Genomic DNA, 12,001 nt, shown 5'->3' on the forward strand with positions numbered 1-12,001 from the left:
TACGCTGACGATGTGGCTGTGTGCTGTAAGGACAAACAAAGTGTATTGAATACTGTGAATATCGTCAAAAAGTTTGGTAACGTCACTAACAGCTACGTTAACTGGCAGAAATGTTTGGGGTTTTGGCATGGAAGATGGGCGTCTACACCAGACCACTTTTCGAACGTAAACTGGGTCACGACGCCAGTGAAGTACCTTGGAGCACCCCTTGATGCCTACAAGGACAGTAGCGAGTACTGGAAGGAGCGGACAAAACAACTAAAAGAAAAAGCCGACCGATGGAACGCCTGTTACTTGTCAATATTCGCGAGAGCTACAGCGTGCAACATGTTTCTCGTGACAAAGATCTGGTACGTAATGCAGGTACTACAGTGCTCTCGTATTAATGTGCAGAAACTGCACCGCGTGTTCGCTGTATTCGTGTGGGCATCAAGCTGGGAGCGATGTAGCCGAGATAATCTCTTCCGGCGCGTCAAGGATGGTGGTCTGGGGTTGGCGCACCTCTTCTTGCGTCAACTGGTGAATAGATTCTCCTTCTTTCGAGATACAAACGACCCATTTCTGCGCACGGTGATCCAAATGAGGCTGTCAAGATCACTTCCCGAATTCGTTGTAGGTACGGAAATAATGCCAGGACCAGTCCGTGGTTTCTTTCGGGAAATAGTTCAGAGTGTTTCCTTTTTGCGTGTTCGTTTTTCAAGTGCATATTTGTGGAGTGTAAAACGGAAAAAGTTATATCGTGATTTATGTGACAGTGTTTTGCTGGTACCTATGTACAGAGCCCCGTACAGTGGAGGCCCAGGCCTAGATGTATTGAAAAGGGTGAAGAAGATGCCAGTTCAACCAGCCGCTAAATCGTTCTTTTTTAAATTACACACTGGTACTGTATCTGTTAAATTCTTCCTTGAACAACGTGGGTTCTACATGCCATGGGGAACCCACTGCCTTATATGTAAAAAAACAGAAAGCATAGATCATGTCTTCATCCACTGTTGGGAAGGGGTCTTTTTCTGGGACGTGTTACAAAGGACTCTAAAAAAGGAGCTACCTATAGATCCCCACGGAATCAGGTTTCTGCCAGTATATGACGACGAAGGTTTCCCGTACGACCTGATCATGCTTACGGGCCTCCACTGTTTATGGCGCGCAAGAATGGTGGGTTACCATTGTGACCCGGATGCCCGACCGGCGCGTCTGTACGTTTGTGAATCCATGCAACGGTATGTGGAAGTGATGAAGATGCAACAGCCTGTTCCTGAGTGGCTGTCGAGGGTTGAACCCCTTACAGCACTAAAGGAATTTTAATCCGACAACGTCGCGCCACAGTAGCGGACGGCAGCGAATGTAAATATTACTGTTCCTTGTTCCGTTTGTGTATTCATCCCTTTTTGCTTCTTTGGTCTTTGTTTATATCATTTAGGAATTTGTGTTGTGTTATGTCGAGTACTGGCAATAAAGAAAAAAAAAAAGGATGGCCGAGCGGTCTAAGGCGCCAGACTCAAGGGAAACCTTGCCCAGCGATGCGGGTTACACGAGAATTCTGGTCCACGTATGTGGGCGTGGGTTCGAATCCCACTTCTGACACAATATTTTGCGTTTTTTTATACCGCGCTGTACGCGCCGCTCACTGCACGCTCTTCTCACGGGATGTATACAGTGTCAGGATGGCCGAGTGGTCTAAGGCGCCAAACTCAAGGGAAACGTTGCCCAGCGATGCGGGTTACACGAGAATTCTGGTCCACGTATGTGGGCGTGGGTTCGAATCCCACTTCTGACAGAATATTTTGCGTTTTAGAGCGCAGCTCTTTGGCGTCCGTTCCTGGGTTTCGCGTCGTCGTCGGCGTTGTCGTCGGCCTCGTAACCAGCTCCGCCCCCCTTTCATCCCCCCAGCGCTAGCAGCGACCGACTGATACCGCTGGATGCCGCTGACGCCGCTAGAGAGTCAAGATAACGTGACTGCATAGAACACCGTCGCCGCCATGCAGAAAGAGGAGGAAAGTCGCTGCTATCTCTTCCCTCCTCCCTTTATCGTGTTGTCCGCTTGCTGCGCGCGCTTCTGCCCCCATCGTTTGCCGCTGGGTGTACACGCCGCCCCCCTCCCCCCTCTTCCTGCGAGTCTCCGGTTGTCAAAGCGCCGGCTCGAACTTAATTCCTTTCTTCGCTCCTCCTCCAATGCAACCCCTGTGCGGTGGCGGCGGATCTGTATATGTGCACCGCCCGAGCCGAAATTGCCGCTGCCGTTCGCCCTGTGCGGTGGCAATCAGAGAGCCAGATCGGTGGCAGCGGATCTGTATATGTGCACCGCCCGAGCCGAAATTGCCGCTGCCGTTCGCCCTGTGCGGTGGCAATCAGAGAGCCAGATCGGTGGCGGCGGATCTGTATATGTGCACCGCCCGAGCCGAAATTGCCGCTGCCGTTCGCCACTGCGAATTTATCTGCCAGTTCTTTCTGAGCCATGAGCGAGACGACCGATGGAAGTCCTCCGTCTGCTGCTGCTGCTGCTGCTGCTAATCGAGCTGCCAGAGCAGAGGCCCAGCGCCGTCGCCGTCAGAATCCAGAGGTGCGTGCCGCCGAAGCAGAAGCTTACCTAGTGGAGTCATGGTTAAAGGAATACGTGTGAAAAAAAAAATTCTGTGATAGCGCATACATGTGTTGCTCGATTTCTTTGCCTCAATCTATCGAAAAGGTGAAACAGCTTATTTGCTGCGCTCAAATTTCGGATTAGGAAGTAACGTAATCGTCGGTAATTTTTACCCGCCGTGGTTGCTCAGTGGCTATGGTGTTGGGCTGCTGAGCACGAGGTCGCGGGATCGAATCCCGGCCACGGCGGCCGCATTTCGATGGGGGCGAAATGCGAAAACACCCGTGTGCTTAGATTTAGGTGCACGTTAAAGAACCCCAGGTGGTCGAAATTTCCGGAGTCCTCCACTACGGCGTGCCTCATAATCAGAAAGTGGTTTTGGCACGTAAAACCCCAAATATTATTATTATTCGGTAATTTTTTTTTTATACCGCGCTGTACGCGCCGCTCACTGCGCGCTCTTCTCACGGGATGTATACAGTGTCAGGATGGCCGAGCGGTCTAAGGCGCCAGACTCAAGGGAAACCTTGCCCAGCGATGCGGGTTACACGAGAATTCTGGTCCACGTATGTGGGCGTGGGTTCGAATCCCACTTCTGACATAACATTTTCCGTTTTTTTATACCGCGCTGTACGCGCCGCTCACTGCACGCTCTTCTCACGGGATGTATACAGGGTCAGGTTGGCCGTGCGGTCTAAGGCGGCCAGACTCAAGGGAAACCTTGCCCAGCGATGCGTGTTACACGAGAATTCACGCCCACGTATGTGGGCGTGGGTTCGAATCCCACTTCTGACATAATATTTTGCGTTTTCTTATACCGCGCTGTGCGCGCCGCTCACTGCACGCTCTTCTCACGGGATGTATACAGGGTCAGGATGGCCGAGTGGTCTAAGGCGCCAAACTCAAGGGAAACCTTGCCCTGCGATGCGGGTTACACGAGAATTCTGGTCCACGTATGTGGGCGTGGGTTCGAATCCCACTTCTGACAGAATATTTTGCGTTTTTTTTTATACCGCGCTGTACGCGCCGCTCACTGTGCGCTCTTCTCACGGGATGTATACAGTGTCAGGAAGGCCGAGTGGTCTCATTCTGCTTCCGGCAGCCGAGCTGTTCGGATCGTAGGGTCATGGCCTCTTCCGGGGCAGCGACAGCGACCATTTTTGGTCGCGGAAACAGGATCACCGACGACGATAAGGATTATCCGTTTATTTTGCCTCAGCTGCCGAAAGGACGAGTTGCCTTTAACACCGTGTTTTTACACGGTGATGTACGCGCCAGACCTTACAAGGTCGAAGATTTTAGAGACGCCCTTCTGCCGGCGGGACTGCTGCCGGATGTGGTATGCATAGGGGCGTACCAGATAAACCACGTCTGGGCGGTGACCCTGTCTGACGCCACTGCGACGAAGCGCCTCATGGCCCTTAAAGAACTGCAAGGGAAGGGAAGACGGTGTGTCATCGTGGACCCGCAAGACCAGCAGGTGAAGCTTAGGCTTCACTGGCTGCTCTATGGCGTTGCAGACGAGGACATACGGACGGCGTTCATGGCATTCGGCAAGGTGGAGGAGGTAAGCCGGGAAAGGTGGCGCGTCCATGGCCTGGGCGACAAGACGTCGACAACCAGGACTGTGCTTCTAAAGCTGAAAAGCGGCGTGAAAATGGAAGACCTTCCTCATCAGGTCCGCGTCGGCGGAGAGCTGGCATTGGTGGTCGTCCCTGGTCGACCCATGCAGTGCCTGCGCTGCCAAGGCACGGGGCACGTCCGCCGGGAGTGTAAAGTTCCGCGCTGTTCTCGCTGCAGACGGTTCGGTCATGTTGACGCCGACTGCGTCAAATCCTACGCCGCCGTGACAAGCCCAGCAGTGAACGACGTGGCCGCAGAGCACGTCATGGACGTGGTCGAGACGGAGGACGCCGCTACAGGCATCGGAGACCTGGTACCGACAGCGGCAGTAGGCGAGACGTCGACCGTCGGCGCAGAAGGCACGGTTGCTCAAGGTACTGAGAAGCGGAGTGGGAAGGCGCAGGGCGCGACTGGTGTGGACCCCGCGACGGGAACCATTAGTGAAGACCCGCCCGACAACGGTATGACGGCAATGCAGCAGGACGAGGCTGTGAAAGACGGCGACCGGACTGAGACTCTTGGCGGCCCGGTCAAACGCCCCCACGACCAGACCAAGGACCAAGGCGAGGGTGCGACCAGCACCACCGAGGGACCACCGACAAAGACGCCCCAGGGGAGGCGGGTGGGCTTCAAACCAAAGCCGAATGTGCCGCCTGAAAGAAAGCCTGTGATCAAAGTGTCGACGACATACAATGCCGGGAAGCCGGATGGGCCCGGAGGCGGCTAGCCAAGGGCTGGTCGTGAAGGGTAAGCACCATGCTCCGGGCCTACTTTTCTCGCTAGATGAAGATGGATGAAATACCGTCACTTAGTATTGCCACACTAAATGTGCGAGGGTTGGCGGCTAGTCGTAGGCAATGTCAGGTCCTACGGTTGGTAACGGACCATGACATAGACGTACTAGCCGTCCAGGAAACCAAGGTTGACGGAGAGGAGGAGACCGGGAGCATGGTGCGACCATTCACGACTAGGTACTTCGTGGTGGTGAGTCATGCGGTAGGCACCTCCGGGGGGGTGTATTCTTTTTGTGAAGAAGCTGCCGGGTTTACATATTCAAAGTGTGTGGTCCTGTCTGGATGGAAGGATTGTTTTATGTGACTTTACGATCTCTGACTTTGAGTTTCGCGTCATATGTGTATATGCGCCGAATTCAGTAGACGAGCGCGCCCTTTTCTTTTCGAACCTTTCGCAGTATGTTCGATGTGATAAGCGCGTTATACTGCTAGGAGACTTTAATTGTGTAATGAGCGCTAGAGATAGAGCCAATAATGCTGGTGCGCGGGACAGAAGCAGTGAAATCTTATCAAAACTAATTAGTGAAAATGAACTCGAAGACGTTTTTGAGTGTCTGGAAGGGGGGCGTGATCTGACTTTTACACGTTTTCAGGGCAGTAGCCATGCGCGGTTGGACCGAATCTACATTTCGCTGGATACAATTCCAAGATGCCACGGTTATTGTGTAGTACCCGTATCGTTCTCAGATCATTGTCTCGTAAAATGTAATGTCGGTATAGGGAAAAGCAAACATGCGTTTAAGTGGGAGATCTGGAAAATGAATGCGTTGTTATTAAATGATGAATCTTTCGTAAAGGGAGTACGGGATGCTGTTAATGAAATACGCGAAGATGCAGCTGAAACAATAGCAGAAAAGTGGGAATGTTTTAAACAAAAGGTTAAAATGAAAGCCATAGAAAGGTCAAGTTGTCTTAAATTTGAGAGGGAATATAAAGAAAAGGGTTTGCGAACACTACTTCAGCAGCTGATAACGCTTGAGTGCAGAGAGCCTGGTCTGTACAAAGACGATGTGCGGAGCGTCAAGGAAAAGCTTGAACAGTTCGACAAAGAACGTTATCAAGGTGCCATCGTGCGAGCAAGAGCAGATGCACTGGCGGCAGGGGAGACGCCCACTAAAAGGGCGCTCGGTTTAGAGAAGGCACACGGAAGACGAAACCATGTCGATCAACTTTTAATGAATGGAGCTGTTGTTGACGACAACGAGAGCATAGCACACGCCTTCTTCCAATACTATCAGTCGCTCTTTGCATTTCAGGAAGCGAATTTAGAGGGTTTCAAAGCGAACTTTCTGCACCGCATGCCGCGGTTGAGTGATGAAGCTAAGGAGCGATTAGAAGGGAAAATAACGGAGAGGGAAGTCGAAAAGGCAATCGACGATTTAAACTTGGGCAAGTCACCGGGACCAGATGGACTCAGCGCCGCCTTATATAAGACATTGAAAAGAGAACTGGCCCCTTTATTAGTAGAAGTATTTAATGAAGTGTACGAGCAGAAATCATTGCCACCTTCTTTTGGGAAAGCGCACACCATTCTAATTCCGAAGAACGATAAATTAGATGAACTGAGATTCGTATCATCCTATAGGCCCATATCACTAACAAATGTGGATTACAAGATATTTATGAAGATTTTAGCGACCAGACTTCAAAGTGTCATAAAGGAAATCGTCACAGACCACCAAACTTGTGGAATCAAAGGGCGAACAATTTTTTCTAACATCCATAAGATGCGGTGTGTGCTCGAGTGCTGTGACGTCACCGGTGGCGGCGTTGCAGTTCTTCAGCTTGATCTTGAGAAAGCGTTCGATTGCGTCGCTCACGTTATTTTGTTCTCCATATTGGATCATGTTAATGTCGGTACCATCATCACTGAGGGTGTGGCCTTGGCGTACCAGAACTGCACTACAAGGTTAATTGTTAATAAGTCGCTGGGGGCCCCCATTAACATCATGCGTTCAGTGCGCCAAGGCTGTCCCCTCAGTCCTCTGTTATTTGCTATATACATAGAGGCAATGTGTGTGGCCATTACCGCAAATAACAATATACGTGGTTTTAGATTGGCAGAATCCGAAGTGAAGCTGCTAGCGTATGCTGATGACGTTGCAGTGTGTTGCACAGACGAACCAAGTGTGACCGAAACAATTGCTGTAGTAAAACATTTCTGTGACGTCACGGGCAGCAAAGTCAATTGGGGCAAATCCCTCGGGCTCTGGCACGGGGAGTGGTCTTCGGCACCGGAATACTTCGCCAATGTCAACTGGGTGAAAACTCCGACGAAGTATCTGGGTGTTCCCCTCGACAGGTACAAGAGCAGCGATGAGTACTGGAGGAACCGAACTAATGAAACGAAAGAAAAAGTGGACAGATGGACAAGCACTAACCAGTCGATTTTTTCAAGGGCGACAATTTGTAATATGTTTTTTATAACGAAGTTATATTATGTTATGCAAGTGTTGCATTGTTCCAGGTCAAATGTGCAAAGTCTGCACAGAGTGTTCGCGGTCTTCATCTGGGGATCAGCATGGGAGAGAGCTAGCCGAACCAATTTGTTTAGAAGAGTGAAGGACGGGGGTGTTGGCTTGGCACATCTTTTTGTTCGACAACTTGTAAACCGCTTTTTGTTTTTTCGAGATGTGCGCGATCCTTTTCTGCGCACCGTATGTCAACTCAGGTTGAGCGACGCATTGCCGGCGTATGTTGTTAGTACGGCAAGCATGACCGGAAAACTTCGGGGTTATCTTAAGGAAGTGGTCGACAGTGTGCGCTTCCTTTCAGTTCGTTTTTCAAAAGATTATCTATGTCAAGTGAAAAGGAAAACACTGTATAATGATGTGTGCGACATTGTGTTCCCAGTGCCCTTATACAGAGCCATATACAGTGGAGGGCCAGGACAAGACGTCCTTAAACGGGTGAAACGAATGCAGGTGCCACCGGGGGTTAAAACCTTCTTTTTTAAGCTCCACACAGGAACACTTTCCGTGAGGACATTTATGGAAGAGCGAGGCTGTCTTGTGCCGTGGGGTTCACACTGCTTGATCTGCAAGAAGCCCGAAACTATCGATCACGTGTTCTTGCACTGCTGGGCGGCTGTGTTCTTCTGGGACGTGCTAAAGCGAACGCTGAAAAAGGAGTTACCTGTAGACCCCCAAGGGATCCGGTATCTGCCAATTAAGGATGAAGAGGGAGTTCCATACGACTTTATTATGTTGAATGCACTCCACTGTATATGGCGGGCTCGCATGGCAGGGTACCATTGCGATGCCGACGCCCGCCCGGTTCACATATATTTTAGAGAATGTATGTCGCGGTTCGTTGATGTACAGAAATTGCAAGAATGTGCACCGGATTGGCTGTCGAGGCTAGAAGCTCTGACAGCCATGGAGGAATATTAATTTGACGACGCCGGTCCCATGCGGACAGTTGGCATTATTGTAATTTCTTTTTTTTTCTTCCCCGCAAGCTTGTATCCCTGACATGTGTGTAGTATTTGTATATTCAGTGTTATGTCGAAAACCGGCATTAAATAAAAAAAAATGGCCGAGTGGTCTAAGGCGCCAGACTCAAGGGAAACCTTGCCCAGCGATGCGGGTTACACGAGAATTCTGGTCCACGTATGTGGGCGTGGGTTCGAATCCCACTTCTGACATAATATTTTGCGTTTTCTTATACCGCGCTGTACGCGCCGCTCACTGCACGCTCATCTCACGGAATGTATACAGTGTCAGGATGGCCGAGCGGTCTAAGGCGCCAGACTCAAGGGAAACCTTGCCCAGCGATGCGGGTTACACGAGAATTCTGGTCCACGTATGTGGGCGTGGGTTCGAATCCCACTTCTGACACAATATTTTGCGTTTTTTTTATACCGCGCTGTACGCGCCGCTCACTGCGCGCTCTTCTCACGGGATGCATACAGTGTCAGGATGGCCGAGTGGTCTAAGGCGCCAGACTCAAGGGAAACCTTGCCCAGCGATGCGGGTTACACGAGAATTCTGGTCCACGTATGTGGGCGTGGGTTCGAATCCCACTTCTGACACAATATTTTGCGTTTTTTTATACCGCGCTGTACGCGCCGCTCACTGCGCGCTCTTCTCACGGGATGCATACAGTGTCAGGATGGCCGAGTGGTCTAAGGCGCCAGAATCAAGGGAAACCTTGCCCAGCGATGCGTGTTACACGAGAATTCTGGTCCACGTATGTGGGCGTGGGTTCGAATCCCACTTCTGATATAATATTTTCCGTTTTCTTATACCGCGCTGTATGCGCCGCTCACTGCACGCTCTTCTCACGGGATGTATACAGGGTCAGGTTGGCCGTGCGGTCTAAGGCGCCAGACTCAAGGGAAACCTTGCCCAGCGATGCGTGTTACACGAGAATTCTAGTCCACGTATGTGGGCGTGGGTTCGAATCCCACTTCTGAAACAACATCTTGCGTTTTTTTATACCGCGCTGTACGCGCCGCTCACTGCGCGCTCTTCTCACGTGATGTATACACTGTCAGGATGGCCGAGTGGTCTAAGGCGCCAGACTCAAGGGAAACCTTGCCCAGCGATGCGGGTTACACGAGAATTCTGGTCCACGTATGTGGGCGTGGGTTCGAATCCCACTTCTGACACAATATTTTGCGTTTTTTTATACCGCGCTGTACGCGCAGCTCACTGCACGCTCTTCTCACGGAATGTATACAGTGTCAGGATGGCCACATTCTGCTTCCGGCTCCCGAGCTGAACGGATCGCGGGTTCATGGGCTCCAATGGAGCGGCATATGCGGCTGTTAGCCGCGGCAACAGGCTTTCGACGGAAGAAGATAAAGATTACCAGATAATTTTGCCTCGCCTACCTACAGGACGTATTGTTTTGAACACAGTTTTTTTTGCACGGCGACGCTCGTGTTCGCCCGTTTCGTGTAGAAGATTTTCGAGACGCGCTTCAAGCTGTTGGTATGCTCTCTGGCGTCGTCGCCCTTGGAGCATACCAAATCAACCATGTATGGGCGGTGACGATGAAGACAGCCGAGGCTGCCGAAAAGCTGGCGGCCCTGAAGGAGCTGCAGGTGAAGGGGCGTCGCTGCCTGCTCATCGACCCCAAGGAACAACAGGTGAAGCTTCGTATCCACTGGCTTCTGCATGGGGTGGACGACGAAGACGTCAAGACCGCGCTGGCCTCCTTCGGCAAGGTGACGGAAGTGACCCGGGAGCGCTGGCGAGTGGATGGCGTTTGCGACAAGGGTTCGACGACCCGAGCAGTGCTGCTGCAGCTGAAGGCAGGAATGAAAGTCGACGACCTGCCCCACCAGATCCGCGTCGCCGGCGAGCTTGCGCTGGTGGTAGCCCCAGGACGTCCCATGCAGTGCCTGCGCTGCCGAGGCTCTGGCCACGTTCGTCGTGAATGCAAGGTTCCCCGTTGCTCGCGGTGCAGGCTTTTTGGACACAACGACGCGGACTGTGTGCGTTCATACGCAGTAGCCGCGGGTTCGGCGGAGAGCGAGCCGTCGACGTTAGACTATGTAATGGACGTGACCGAGGCGGAGGAAGCGGCCACGGGAGCTGGAAACGGCAAAGTGGCGGCAGAAACCGGCGTGACGACCAAGCAAGCCGAAGGAGGAAGGAATATCCCTCCCCCCAGAGAACCAGCAGCTACAGTCGAGAGCGTGAAGACGGCCCCGCATGAAAATGAGAGCCGCCAGCCAGCTACGGATGCAACGCAGGCAGAGGCGGACGACAACGCGACCCCTGCTAGCGCCCGCGTCGAATCCGTCTCGGCACCGGTCAAGAGATCCCTGCAGCACGAGGAGAAAGTTGACGGAAAGGCTGGCGGTGACTCCGAGGCACCACCCGCTAAGACGCTACCTGGAAGGCGCTCCACCCTCAAGCCTAAGCCGAACTTGGAGACTGACCGTAGGCTTACCCCGAAGCCGACCAAAGAGGAACCCGGGCGACGGCCGCCGGATGGCCACGGAGGCGTCTAGCGGTCAGCTAGACGTTAAGGTGAGCACCATGCTCCGGGCCTTCTCCCCTCCGGTTTTCACCAATAATGGCTACCAACCCGTCGCTTAGCCTCGGCACGCTAAACGTTCGAGGTCTGGCCGCCAAAAGGAAACAGAGTCAGGTTTACAGACTACTAGTGGACCACGACCTCGACGTTTTAGCCGTGCAAGAAACCAAGGTAGACGGCGAGGAGGAGACCGGGAGCATGGTGCAAAGATTCACGTATAACTACTATACGGTAGTGAGCCACGCCTTAGGGACTTCGGCAGGGTGTGTGCTGTTCGTGAGGAAGCTCCCTGGTCTTGTTATAGATGGTTACTTCTCCTGTACTTCTGGTCGACTTGTCTTTTGTGACTTCAGCTATTGTAATGTCCAATGGCGCGTGTTTTGCATTTATGCGCCTAATACTGTGCAAGAGAGGGCAAATTTCTTTTTGAGTTTAAAGCATCATTTACATGTGCAAAAAATGATAGCCTGTGTAGGCGACTTCAACTGTGTATTGAAAGCTGAGGATAGGTCTACGCGTCGCGTGGTTTGTGACAAAAGTAGTGATATCCTGGCGCAGATCACACACGAATTCGAATTAGAAGATATCGCAGAATGTTTTCGCGGTCACGGAGACGTAAGCTACACTCACTTTCAGGGCACAAGTCACGCACGCTTAGACCGTATCTATCTTTCATATGATTTAGTTGAAAAATGCCAGTGCTACACAGTTACGGCCATATCATATTCTGACCACTGCCTGGTAAAATGCACGGTGGGCAGGAAGAAAGAACGAAACAAGTTCGTCTGGGAACTGTGGAAATTGAATGCAGAGCTGTTACGGGATGAAACTTTTAACGAAAATGTAGTGGCTACTCTGAATTCTTTTGGAACAGACAGTTCTACGAAATTTGGTGAGGAATGGGAGTTGCTGAAGCAAAGCATTAAATTGAAGGCAATCGAAAGAAGTAGCGTACTGAGATATGAACAAAAGGCCAGAGAAAAGGATTTAACAACATTGCTAGAAAAATTTG

The 12,001-nt window shown here is 51.6% G+C and overlaps 7 non-coding genes across 7 annotated transcripts; all 7 read left to right on the forward strand.

Annotated features, from left to right (window-relative positions):
- Window positions 1–1,658: 1,658 nt before the first annotated feature.
- TRNAL-CAA (transfer RNA leucine (anticodon CAA)) lies at window positions 1,659–1,777 on the forward strand. The gene is made up of 2 exons: window positions 1,659–1,696; window positions 1,732–1,777. It is a non-coding gene; the product is annotated as a tRNA-Leu (tRNA).
- A 1,286-nt stretch (window positions 1,778–3,063) lies between these two features.
- TRNAL-CAA (transfer RNA leucine (anticodon CAA)) lies at window positions 3,064–3,182 on the forward strand. The gene is made up of 2 exons: window positions 3,064–3,101; window positions 3,137–3,182. It is a non-coding gene; the product is annotated as a tRNA-Leu (tRNA).
- Window positions 3,183–3,450: 268 nt separating this feature from the next.
- TRNAL-CAA (transfer RNA leucine (anticodon CAA)) lies at window positions 3,451–3,569 on the forward strand. The gene is made up of 2 exons: window positions 3,451–3,488; window positions 3,524–3,569. It is a non-coding gene; the product is annotated as a tRNA-Leu (tRNA).
- Window positions 3,570–8,718: 5,149 nt separating this feature from the next.
- On the forward strand, window positions 8,719–8,837 carry TRNAL-CAA (transfer RNA leucine (anticodon CAA)). Its single transcript has 2 exons — window positions 8,719–8,756; window positions 8,792–8,837. It is a non-coding gene; the product is annotated as a tRNA-Leu (tRNA).
- Window positions 8,838–8,912: 75 nt separating this feature from the next.
- Window positions 8,913–9,031, forward strand: TRNAL-CAA (transfer RNA leucine (anticodon CAA)). Its single transcript has 2 exons — window positions 8,913–8,950; window positions 8,986–9,031. It is a non-coding gene; the product is annotated as a tRNA-Leu (tRNA).
- Window positions 9,032–9,105: 74 nt separating this feature from the next.
- On the forward strand, window positions 9,106–9,224 carry TRNAL-CAA (transfer RNA leucine (anticodon CAA)). The gene is made up of 2 exons: window positions 9,106–9,143; window positions 9,179–9,224. It is a non-coding gene; the product is annotated as a tRNA-Leu (tRNA).
- A 267-nt stretch (window positions 9,225–9,491) lies between these two features.
- Window positions 9,492–9,610, forward strand: TRNAL-CAA (transfer RNA leucine (anticodon CAA)). Its single transcript has 2 exons — window positions 9,492–9,529; window positions 9,565–9,610. It is a non-coding gene; the product is annotated as a tRNA-Leu (tRNA).
- The last annotated feature ends 2,391 nt before the right edge of the window (window positions 9,611–12,001 follow it).

This window comes from Dermacentor variabilis, chromosome 4, assembly GCF_050947875.1.
Source record: "Dermacentor variabilis isolate Ectoservices chromosome 4, ASM5094787v1, whole genome shotgun sequence".
NCBI classification, from domain to species: Eukaryota; Metazoa; Arthropoda; class Arachnida; order Ixodida; family Ixodidae; genus Dermacentor; species Dermacentor variabilis.